General features: G+C 42.8%; 1 protein-coding gene across 3 annotated transcripts in view; it reads right to left on the bottom strand.

Annotated features, from left to right (window-relative positions):
- The window catches only part of CHRM3 (cholinergic receptor, muscarinic 3), a 528,952-nt gene that overhangs the window by 22,400 nt on the left and 497,263 nt on the right, over nucleotides 1–9,289 (bottom strand). Inside the window, exon 9 of one of the 3 annotated variants that reach the window (XR_001003275.1) lies at nucleotides 751–1,258. The exons of the other annotated variants lie outside the window; for them this stretch is intronic. The gene's annotated coding sequence lies outside the window, so the exon portion shown is untranslated. Of the gene's footprint in view, nucleotides 1–750; nucleotides 1,259–9,289 lie in introns of those variants that run through there. 3 annotated transcript variants of the gene reach the window in all.

Genomic DNA, 9,289 nt, shown 5'->3' with positions numbered 1-9,289 from the left:
TAATCCCAGCTACTCAGGAGGCTGAGGCAGGAGACTAGCTTGAACCCAGGAGGTGGAGGTTGCAGTGAGCCAAGATCGCCCCACTGCACTCCAGCCTCAGTGACAGAGCAAGCCTCTGTCTCAAAAAAAAAAAAAAGAAAAAAGTTTTTTGAGCACTCATGAGTTCCCATGACATGCCACCAAATTATCACATTCAAAAAAGGGAAAAATAAAAAAGAAAATGGATTCTCCCTGCTGGCAAGCTGGTATCAGTGCACAGCCTACAGAGCAAAGGACCCCAGCTGGAAACATGAGGAACACTAATGAATTCTGAGTCACAAAAGCAGTTGTTTAAGGAAGACGAAGTGACAAATCAGGACAAATAAACATCATGGGAGGGTGGTGGAGGAGAGAAACGTTAATTGTTGTAAGAATGATAAAGAATAACAAAGAAGAGGTCGCTTTGATAAAATCACATGTCAAAGGAACATTTATGGAGGGTTGTTCACCAAGTATCTGGCACAACATGGTTCACAGAGAAACCCAGTAAAGCTCTTTGGAACTGGGCTGGAACACAGCATACGCTGTGACAAATGGTACCATATCCAGCTGCAGGCAGGTGTCTACCGCAGTTCCTGAAGGAATGTTAGATTTAGCTAACTTAAAATTCTTAATTAGAGATCTGGAAAAGAATGTTAATGAAATTTTTACGTCATATTAGATTTGCAGCTATTGTAAGCACAGGCAAACATATGGAAATCGATGGACTTGCCTACGATTATACAATTTATTTAAGGAAAACCTCTGACCAGATGTTATGCTCTCCATGGCCACTGAAAATAGAAGACACACAGAGGGATTAAGTTTAAACTGATTCCAGGAAATATTTAAATAAGATATGATAATAAGACAGAAGAGCTGGCCCTGAGAAAATGTTGCCATGGGAACGTCTATTTTTTTCTTCCCTGTGATATTTTAAATTAGAATCCATATCCATCAGGGTTGGAAATCCTCAGTGCACATAACCCACGGCCATATCACTGGTCTTTGGCACCTCCTCCTCCCAAGGGGACTCCTCCTTGGTTGGTCATCCATGACTCAAGGTTTGCTTTTGTGCTGCCTACAATTGCAGCCCGATACTTTTCTCTGTTGTTTCACCAAGGTTTGGGTACGAGAGAAAATGAAGTTCGAGGCTCAGATTCTGTCTCAACAACCACCAGGATTCATTCTTTTCTTCTCTGCTTTCTCAAAAATATCACCACCATGTGCCTTTCACTGGCTTGAAGTTAGAAGCACATTTATAAGAAATTAGGGGAGCAGCTTATGTGGCATTAAATACTTTAACAGAATGTGGTTGATCATTTAGACTAAAGACATAGCCACACCAACACTTAGAAATAACTCCCAGCGCATTTTCATTACCCTCACCCTCAGTAAGCCAGTGAGGCATCAGAGAAAGGCTGATTCCCACCTAGGAAAAATATTTTCACCCAGTGCCCTGGGACCATTACCTATTTAGTTTAGTGTCACCTTCCACTTATTAGAATGACCTAGTGGAGACTTAAAGATTCCTTTAAGGATGGGACATTTAAGGGGAAGGTCATTGCAGGTGTGGAATTTAGGGAGGATTAATGACTTGGTTGCTGTATATGGGAAGCACTGAACAGGTGTGCCCATGATCAAAACACAATGAATGCGTCGCCGAAGTACATATTGCAGAAAGTCATTGTTGGCACCAAAGTTGTCACCCAATAAACTTACCTGCAGACAAAAAATATACTGATAATTGCTCTCGGTACAAGAAGGAGCCCAAATATCTGTCAATAAGCCAACTAACTTCATTAGATCACTATATACTTGACTCATCAATTTTCTAGACCAGTTGTCATCCAAGTGTGGTCCCTGGAACCCCAGCATCAAGCAGCATCAACTGGTTACTCGTTAGACATGCTCATTTTTGGACCCTACTCCAGACCTCCTGTCACTAAAATTCAGAGTGTGAGGCTCAGAAATCTATGTTTTAACAGGCCTTCCTTCCAGGTGATTTGGATGCATGCTAAAGTTTGAGAATGACAGTCCTAGATGACTATCACATGTTTTCCATATCACCTGCTTGCACACTCAAGAGATAATCATAGACTGGGTAGTTTGGAGGTAGTTCAGGTCAAGGATATAAATTATTTTTTATTTCTTTTAAGGCACCTGCTTGTTAAAATTTCTCCAATGAGCTCTAGAAAGTCTTTCCAAGTATTCCTCCTGGCCACCTCCCCAACTCCAATTCTTATCAGTCCCAGATTCTAAACAGGCAGTCAGATTGTAAGGTCTTTACTGGTGAGAAGGGAGTCAAGGCCAGCGGCATGACTCATGCCGTCCATCTGTAAGGCATCCATTGGTGGGAGTGAACGATATTATGCTTGTTTTTTACCAGCCACTTAACAAGAATTCACTGTTCATCTTTCTTATGAATTTAGTATCCTAAGGTTTTGAGGGATATTTTAAAAACTTGACGACTTTTTTAAATGGAGAGTAATATTTAACATCTACTAGTAAGCACCGTACAACTGCTGAGTTTACCTGCCTGTATAAGCGTGCACAGTTCAGTGAGAGTAACTAAAAGATAAAAAGAAATTTCAAGATGTCTGTGGTGAGCCATTTTTCCTACCCTTTCCCACCCATGTTTATACAGGAGAGGTGAACCAAATCAGTCTCAAGAAAGCTTTGGTAAGGAGACTTTTAAGAAGCAGTTAGTGCAATCTTCAAGCATCAGTGTATTCATTTCCTGTATTTGCCATAAGGAATAACCACAATCTGAGTGGTTTAAAACAATAGAAATGGATTCTCTTCCAGTTCTCCTGGCCAGAAGTCCAAAATCAAGGTGTTGCCAGGGCCACACTCCCTCCAGAGGCTTTAGGACAGAATCCGTTTCTTGTCCCTTCCAGTTTCTATTGGCTTTGGGCATTTCTTGACTTATAACCATATCAATTCAATCTCTGCCTCTAAGGTTACACTGCCTACTTGTCTTCTCTCTTCTCTGTATGTCTTGTATGAGGACACTTGTTATTGGATTTCGGGCCCACATGAATAATCCAGGATGATCTCTTCATCTCAAGCGCCTTAACTTAATTATGTCTGCAAAGACTCTTTTTCCAAATAAGGTAACATTCACAGGTTCCGAGATTAGGATGTGGTCATATCTTTTTGGGCGACCATCGTTCAACTCACTATAGTCAGCATAACATAAAACATGCAAGCTTGGCTATTCTCTTGAGATCAGAACTGTTATCATCAAACTACATCTGATGTGTGTGGGTGTTTGTTGGGGTTCTCTTTTCATAGGATAAATATATTCCCTTTGGAACTCTAGGTCAGTGTGCTTTTTTATTTGCATTAGAAAAATTTTAAGAGGAGAGATGCTCTTTCAAAAATGCTTCAAAAGAAGATCAAGAGATTAGAGATGGGGATAAATATAGACATAGATGTAAGAAGTGCTGCAGTCGACAGGAGACATTTTGTTCTTAGTTCCTTTACTTACGTTTATACTTCATTTATTTATTTAGATGTTCAACAAATACGAATTGACTGTGTGTGTATTTGTTCAAAGTAATGGTTGAACACAAACCAAGAGCTAGACTTAGTGGGTTCAAAAACACATACTACTTTTGTGCCCCAAGGCTCAAGCCGAGGCTCAATTTCTCTGCCTCAGTTTCCTCATCTATAAAACACAGAGTAATAAGAGTACCTAAGTGTGGGGTTGTAGGGAGGATCAAATAAATTTAGAAAGCAGTTAGAATGCTCAGCACATAGAGAGCAAGTAGTGTTTGCTAAATAAGTAATGTAAACATGCCAGCCTCTGTGCTAGCTTTTAGGATGAACAAAATAAATGGAAGAGTGCCTTACACTAGAAAAAAACTTTAAAAAACATGAATGGACCTAACTGAAATGCTGCAAATGAAATAAACGAGGGGCATAGTTGGAGTTGAAGGGTGTGCAACTGGGAGACCCTCTCTTAGATAATGTGGGGAGGAGATGCCTCTAATGAGGTGGCATTTAACCTGAACACAGAGGAATAAATAAGTGATGGAGGAACATCAAGGCTGAGAGATGTTGTTTCTTGATAAATCAGGTTGTTTTAAAATTTATGATGACGAGTCAAGGATCAGGGTCATTTATCCCATTGAGTGCGTGATCAAATGTTGTTGTGTGTGTTTCAATAGAATCTACACTAGAGGGGGTGGAAATAGGCAGGAAATTCTCCTGAACTATAAAGAAATATCCCATGCAGAGGAAAACACTTAAATATGTATTTCTGAACCTACTGGAGCAAGAGGATCCCCAAATCATCTTGAAGGGATGCATTTCTCTGCAAAGAGCCGCCCCAGGCTGATGAGTCTCCGGGAGTATAAATCACCCTCAATGTCAATTTCACTTCTTCATGGGTTTATTGAACACCTACTGTGTGCTGGGCAGCCAGTGTGCCCTGCCTTAGGGGATGCAGAGACCCTGCTTTCTAGCAACTCAGGGCCTTTGACAAAACACTAGGTCACATGACCTTGTAGTAGCAGACACGTATGATATTCTAAAGATATGTTCATTTCAGGTTATAGTAATTTAGTACAGATTAGATTTTCCTTCGAATTTCCCTTCTTATTGCATTCATGCCAGTTAGCAATCGTGCCATTCACATCTTTTCCTAAATCTCCATGAAGAGTGATGTCGAAAACCTTAGGCAACTTCCTGCATCTCTGTGTTATGTCTTTGTACCTAAGCGGTAAAACAGAAGTTGATAATAGCACCTATCTCATAGGATAGTGCTGGGATTAAAAGACTTTAAAAGTATTCAGAATACTTTAAAATACATGTATTTTGAACAGTGTCTAGTACATGGTAAGCACCCAATGTGAGTTAAAAGAATATTGTTATTATTACTAGTATCACTAGCAAACCTCTTAAGTCAAAACAAAATAAAAGCAAATAAAACTAACAATCACCTGCATGCCAGAGTGGCACCACTACTAACTGGCACATGATTTGGGGCAAGTGGTTGTTCTCTTTAGGCTTCAGTTTTTCTCATGGTTAAAATGCATACATTGGGCTGGGGCAGTGGCTCACACCTGTAATCCCAGCACTTTGGGAGGCCAAGGCGGGCGGATCACCTGAGGTCAGGAGTTCGAGACCAGCCTGGCCAACGTGGTGAAACCCCGTCTCTACTAAAAATACAAAAATTAGCCAGACATTGTGGCGGGTGCCTGTAGTCCCAGCTACTCAGGAGGCTGAGGCAGGAGAATCGCTTGAACCCGGGAGGCAGAGGTTGCAGTGAGCTGAGATCGTACCACTGCACTCCAGCCTGGGTGACAAGATAGATTCCATCTCAAAAAAAAAAAAAAAAAAAAAAAATGGAGGTAATGAGTTGTTCCCCAGTTGTAAATCTGTAGAACTCTATGTATCTAAATACCTCAGTGCTTCTGTTGATCTGAGACTTGTCAAACGGTCCTGTTTGTCACGCTTTGCAGGGAAAGAACCAAAAGAGCGTTGAAATTAAAGGGGCTGGGGGCTTTGCTGACAAGGTTTCCTTCCATTGGTGAAGCTCAAGCTGGAAGAACTTACTTTAAATAGTTATTCAAAGGGCACAGGAAGCAGATGGCTGAGTATGGGTTCCAAGTCACTGGCTTGGGAAAAAAACCTGGTACAACAGGTAAAATCTGGAGATTTGGATTTTTTTCCGATTGATTTAGGACATAGGAAGCTTTGATGAAAACCTGATTGAGAGAAAGGGTGAGGTCATCAATGAGTACCTGAATGATAACCCAGGTACATTTGTGGATGGAGCCCCAGTTGATTTGCCATTTTGTTTTCTTCGTTCCTCATTTATTTCATTTTTCTTCCTTTCCCTTTCTTTTCCCTTTACCCACTTTCTCTTGTGAGGCCAGCCGGTGGCAGCTCTGGCAACAGGCACCAACTCCTTTCTGGTTCAAGGTTGTATTCTTCTACTTAGCACTTGCCTGCTGTCTTTATTACTAAGTATCTTGCCCCCAACCTCCTCAGCTGAGAACTAAGATTGCTGCTGTTGCTTCTTCTGAACTTGAAACCAAAGGCTAACCTGATTAGGCCTGCCAAATGTAAATGGCCTCGCTTGCTTTTAGTTGCTTGCTTCTGGTTGATTTTAAAACCTACATAGCTGGCCGGGCGTGGCGGCTCACAGCCATAATCGCAGCACTTTGAGAGGCTGAGGTGGGAGGATCACTTGTAGGACAGGAGTTTGAGACCAGCCTGAGCAACAAAGCAAGACTCCTGTCTCTACTAAAAAAATAAAAAATAAAAAAATAACAAGCTGGGCATAGTGGCATGCACCTATAGTCCCAGCTACTCAGGAGGCTGAGGAGGATGGCTTCAGCCCAGGAATTAGAGGCCACGGTGAATTATGATCATGCCACTGCACCCAGCCTGGGCAACACAGTGAGACCCTGTCTCTAAAACAAAACCAAACAAACTCCAACAAACCCCCACATAGCTCAAGTTGCATAGCCAAATAACATGTAACTAAACTGCACAGGCTTCTATAGAGATAGTATCTCTTACTATAGGTTATCATGGTAATGGCTGCTTACATTGTTTTTTCAGGAACTTGGGGTCAGCTCTTGTCCAGTTCAAGCCAGCTGAGACTAGCGACCCTCTAACTGGGACTGTGTGAGTGCTCGATGGGTGACCTCTGGATATCACAGTCCAAAACCCCACCCTCAGATCATGCTAATAATTCCATTTGGTAAACACAAGTCCCATGAGGAACCACGGGGCTTGACTACACTTGCTTAGATCACCAATTACCAGCCTTTGCTTACCCCCAATTTCCCTTCTTCATGCCTCAGATTGCCTTGTTCCTTTATCCTATAAATGTCCCTAAGCCCTGTCTTTGGCAAGTTGGGTTTGGGATCTCTTCTCCTGTCTCCTTGCTTTGCTGCTTCGTGAATAAACCCTTTCTTTGCTACAAAACGCATCAGAGTGATTGGCATACTGTGTGACAGGCAGAACAAGCCTGTCTGGGTGACAAACTCACTGTAATATCATACAAATTAATAGCAACAAACAGCTGTTTGAAATTATCATTATATTTTCATGGCCCTCAGAAAGAGATTTAACATTAACTATGTCCAGTGTCGTTATAGCTGGGGAGGGAGAGACTTCTATTGCAGCAGAACAACCAGCTATGTGTGACCATGGAGGGACACGTGGTTGACTGGCTTTGTTCTGGATCGGCAAGTGCTTCTCTAAGGGGACTGGAGAGACAAGAAGGAAGAGGGCATTTCTCTCTCCTCTCTTGCTTTCATGGCTCCCGGCTTCTGCATGCTGGGCACTGCTGGGCTGTGGCTACTCACGCCTGCGGGGACAACAGTGCCCTGTGCCTGGTCCAGCCAGTTCACCCAGGAGCCTGATTTTCAATTTGATGATTCATGGCTTCCTTGCCTGGGGAATTTTCAGATTGAAAGAAAGACATCTGACAGATTTATGGATGTTTTAATAAACACAGGCAAGGCAAAGCTGGCTTTTGAGCTAACACATGGATATAAATACCAGACTGATAAAACCTGGAAAGCACAGGCCATGTCTAACGGCCTGAAGAGGCTGATCTGCCTGTGCTATTTCAGGTAGTGCTTTGCACAGTGGGCCAGCAGCAGCAGAATCTCCTGGGAGCCTCAGAGGAATGCACACGCTGGGTGCGTTGGCTCACACCTGTAATCCCAGCACTTTGGGAAACTGGGATGAGAGCACTGTTTGAGCCCAGGAGTTTGAGGCTGCAGTGAGCAATGATCAGGCCATTGCAATCCAGCTTGGGCAACATAGTGAGACCCCGTCTTAAGAAAAAATGGAAATGCACATTCTTGGGCCCCACCCTGGACCTGCTGACTTGGAAATTCTGGGGGTGATACCCAGCAATCAGTGCTTGGACCAGTTCTCCAGGCAATCCTGAGGCAAACTTAAATTTGAAAACCGCCAGTGTAAAGGAGTTCGGATTCATTCTCTCTATTGTACCCCTGCACTTGCCACTGTAGACCTGTAAAGTCCTGTCTTACCCTCCAATGGCCACCTGGTCAACCCCAGCGAGATGCTGCTGGAGCCCTTCCTCATCAGGTTGAATTAGGGGTGTCCCGTCTAGGCAGTTACGGAGTGACCAGCACGTACCCTCATGTGGCAAACTGACTTGTATTTTAACTGTTTGATTCTCACCTCCCTTAACACCTCTAATCATCTGAGGGCAGAAGCCTCGTCTTAATCATCCCCTTTGCCCTCATGTCCAACAAGCTACCTGGCCCAGAGTCAATGCATGGGTATATATGGCATGTGAGGGAGAAAGAAGAGAGATTTCATTAACAAATAATAAAATAAAATTGAAAATATTGAGAAGATGGTCATTACTGTATACAGCAGGGATCTCCAAGCCGCTGGCCACAGACCTGTACCAGTCTGTGGTCTCTTAGGAACGGGGCCACACACTACGAGATGAGTATTGGCAAGTGAGCGAAGCCTCATCTGTGTTTATAGCCGCTTCCCATTGCTCTCATTACTGCCTGAGCTCCGCCTCCTGTCAGATCAGCAGCGGCATTAGATTTTCACAGGAGCACAAACCCTATTGTGAACTGCACATGCGAAGGATCTAGGTTGCATGCGCCTTATAAGGATCTAATGCCTAATGATCTGTCACTGTCTTTCATCACCCCTAGATGGGACCATCTAGTGGCAGGAAAATAAGCCCAGGGCTCCCACGGCTTCTACATTATAGTGAGTTGTAGAATTATTTCATTATATATTTTAATGTAATAATAATCAAAATAAAGTGCAGAATAAATGTAATGCACTTGAAGCATCCAGAAACCACCCCCTCTTCTCCCAGTCGTGGAAGAATTGTCTTCCACAAAATTGGTCCCTGGTGCCAAAAGGGGACGGCTGGATGTGGCATTATCTGTAGAAAGAAAAAAAAAATCTGATTGTTCCCCTCATGAGAAGAAGCATGAAGCAGCCCATTGACACCTGGGTTTAAATTCTCTCACAGAGCTGTACGGCCTTAAGAAATTCAATTCACCTCTCTTAGCCTCAGTCTCTGCATCTATAAAATGGAGATATTACTTTCTGCAGTAGTTTTGAAAGTTATCAATAACATATAGCAGTATCTGGTATGTAACAGGTGTTAACTAAAAGGAAACTACATTATTCTTCACCAGTTAGGGTTTACTCACCACGTAGTTGAAAGCCATTTATTTTATTCTCCCTTCCTTCCTTCCCTCCCTCCTTCCTTCCTTCCTTCCTTCCTTCCTTCCTT

The sequence above is a fragment of the Colobus angolensis genome, unplaced genomic scaffold (assembly GCF_000951035.1).
Source record: "Colobus angolensis palliatus isolate OR3802 unplaced genomic scaffold, Cang.pa_1.0 Scaffold40, whole genome shotgun sequence".
NCBI classification, from domain to species: Eukaryota; Metazoa; Chordata; class Mammalia; order Primates; family Cercopithecidae; genus Colobus; species Colobus angolensis.
Note: the sequence above shows the minus strand (reverse complement) of the source record. Positions and strands in the feature narration are given on the sequence as shown.